At 28.9% G+C, this 3,423-nt stretch overlaps 1 protein-coding gene across 1 annotated transcript in view; it reads left to right on the top strand.

The window, feature by feature from the left end:
- SNAP47 (synaptosome associated protein 47) overlaps positions 1–3,423 on the top strand; it is a 35,509-nt gene that overhangs the window by 15,744 nt on the left and 16,342 nt on the right. The window lies entirely within an intron of this gene.

Genomic DNA, 3,423 nt, shown 5'->3' with positions numbered 1-3,423 from the left:
AAAATGTTGTCTTGCTGAGGGTTTTGTAGGGCTGGGGCAGCTCCTGGGATGTAAAAATGGGCTCTAAGCTGAGATTTTATTAAAAAAAAATCAGATTTATTTGCTAATTTAGGATTTTTTTGCCTTGCTGGGCCTGGGGAAAGGGGATGGTGCTTCCAGGAAAAGGAAGCAGGTTTTTTTTTAGGAGCTGGTTTTCAGGTGATTTTTGTGTTCCATGGGGTCTGTCCCAAGCTTTGGTTCCAGGTTTTCCTCGTGATCATGTGATGTCTTAATTCCATGATTATTTATAGATATTATTTGTAATATCTGTATGAATATTTAATAATATATAATGTAAAATAATCTAAATTAATATACAGTAATATATATTATACATATTTTTATTTTTATTTATATATCTTATTTATTATACTGTTATAGTCTATATTATAATGTATAATAATATATAAAATGAGATAAAATAGTAAATATAATAATATATACTTTTATATATTCTTATATATTTATTTTTAATTTTTATATAATATGTATTATGTGTATTCTTCATAATATGTTATAAATCTATATAATATATAATACAGTATAAAGTAATAATGTTTCTGTTTGTATATGTGTATATCTACTTATATCTATTTATATACTTTTAATATAATATATATTGTATATAATAATAACAATATAATATATAATATATATTGATAATATATACTATAACATATGATATAATATATATTGATAATATATATTATAACATGATATATAAATGTAAAAGTATTATAATATTTATAATAAATAATCTATTATATCTATTATAATATAATATTTATAACATATTATTTATCATATATGCTGATATATATTAATATATATACAGTATTTATACTTTATATGTAACATATAAAAATACATAATACAGAATATAAAACAATATAGAACAATAAATATAATCTAATAGAATAATATATATATTATAAATAATATATGTAGATAATTATGGAATTAAGGCAACAAGTTGTTGTGAGCTGGGTGCTGATATTTGAAATTTTGCAAAACCAGTGAAAACAGGAAAAATGATACAAAATGTTAATTTTTATCATCTTTACTGTATTTATTTCATCTCTAGGCCCTGTCCATTAAGTTAAGCTTAATTTGGATTTATAAATGATAAAAAGTAATTAAAAATATATATTTATAAATTTAAAATTTTGTTAATATAAAATGTATGTATAAAATATATATTTCTAAATTAAAAATATATCTAATTTATAAATTATAATTTATGGATCCTGGTTAATAAACCCTTGACGTGATTTATCTTCAACTCTCTTGGTTGTTTAAACTGATTTATTTGTCATTTATAGGAATAAATTATTACTGTAATAATTAAAAACCCATAATAGGAACATTTCCCACTACAATTATCCTGGCAAAAACATTCCCTGGATTTTTTGGAGTCCCACTGCTGATGTTTTTGGAATCCCACAGTTTATTCCTTTATTATTTGACTGATTATTAAAGTATGACATTAAAGATCATTAGAAAGCACTTTCCTTTTTCCCTGTTTACCACGAAAAGAAAATAACCTTGACCTGAAAATTAAAATAATAAATCAATGGAAATTAAAATAATAAAATATCAGAATTATAACACTCCCAAAATGTCCTAAAATCAAAATTCTCTCCATCAGATCCTTCTGCTCCAACCTGTGTTGGAGGAGCAACCTTGGTTTTCTACATGGAAAATTATCTCCAAATTAGGAATTTTATGTAGGAAACAATAGAGAAATAAATAATGTTTCCTAGACTTTGTTTTGTTGGCTGGAATCTCATTTAAATCCGATTTCTGGGGGCTTTTTCTTCCTCTCTTTGCCCCCAGTCCAATAGATTTATATATTTATATTATGTATATTTATATATATATTTATACATATATAAATATATGTACAAATTTTTATATATAAATAATATATTTTATATAATTATTATATCATATATAATATAATAATACATATATATAATATAATAATATATAATATATAATTACTTTATATGATATATAATTATTATATTGTATAATATATATAATATATATATTGTGTATTATATATATGATATATAATAAAAATATAGATTATATATATTATATATTATATATATATATTTATATATATATATAAATTCAGTACAGTGGATTTATTATATATAAAAATCCAGGACTGTGGATTTATTGGGAATTTTCACTTTATACTCCAATTTCTTGGTAAATTTATGGCCTTTTTTTCTTTTCCCATTTCATCTCTACAATTAATAATGAAAATAAGGTTTTAAAAAGGCCATGAAAATAAGGTTTGGAACCCAAATTCCAGGGGTTTTGTGGGATATGACTGAATGTGATTAGTCCTTTTCTCGGGAATACGGAATTTGGAGTATTTAATTCAAAATATCATTGGAACTGGAGTTTTTAAGGGATATTAATGATGGAGATCTCAGTTGGTGCTGTGGGAATTCTCCCAAGGATCCCTGGGAAAGGACTTGGCTGTTTTGTTGGCTTCAGGATTCCCAGAGAGTTCCTTGTGTGGAATTCAGAGGTGGAATTCAGAGGTGGAATTAATCTCAGCCTAAGTGGGGATTTAGGGATCCAACTTCCCGCTGCTCCCTACGAACACCTGGAGCTCGTGTTCTGGGATTAATCCCTAAATTATCCCGTGATCCATCCGTGGAGATAATGAGCTGGTGAGTGATTAAATCCCCGTGACGTGCTGGGTGTTCCCAAATTAATTGTGGGATGTCAAACTGTAACGAGGAATCGAGATGTTCCGGGGAATAATCCGACCCTCGGGAACAAGAAACCTCTGGAAGTGTGGACAGAAGCCATTCCAGGTGTGTTCTGTTTAATCTCCCATTCCAAAGGTCGGATTGTTGGGATAGAAGGAAGTGACAGCTCTTTGTTTTCCTCCCGGGATTCCAGATCCCAGTGAGCAATCCCTGCGGGATTAATGTGTCATCCCGGAGCATCCCGTGCTCCCAGGAAAACGTGACCCATCCAGAAGTGCTGTGATTATTTCCCAGGACAAAAACTATGGATTTGGGAGTTATTTTGGCTGGTTGTTCCACCAGAAGTTTGACTCCTCTTTGAATTTGTAAGGAAGATAATTTTTCCAAGTTATTATTCCGAAGTAATATCCAAGAGATAGTGACAATTCCTGAAGAATTTGGATCCATTTATGGCTGGGAGTTTCTGCTCTTTAATCCTTGGGAATTCTGCTCAAAAAGTGTCCCTGCCTGTAGTAGGGGGTTGGATTAGAAGATCTTTAAGATCCCTTCCATCCCAAATCATTCCGTGATTCCATGGATATTCTGGAGTGTCCCCAACACACCTGGATGTTGGGATATCAGAGTGGAAGAGGAAGGAGCAGTTATTCAG

Source organism: Corapipo altera, unplaced genomic scaffold (assembly GCF_003945725.1).
Source record: "Corapipo altera isolate COAL_440 unplaced genomic scaffold, ASM394572v1 126, whole genome shotgun sequence".
NCBI classification, from domain to species: domain Eukaryota; kingdom Metazoa; phylum Chordata; class Aves; order Passeriformes; family Pipridae; genus Corapipo; species Corapipo altera.
The sequence above is the reverse complement of the archived record's forward strand: the minus strand, read 5'-3'. Positions and strand labels throughout refer to the sequence as shown.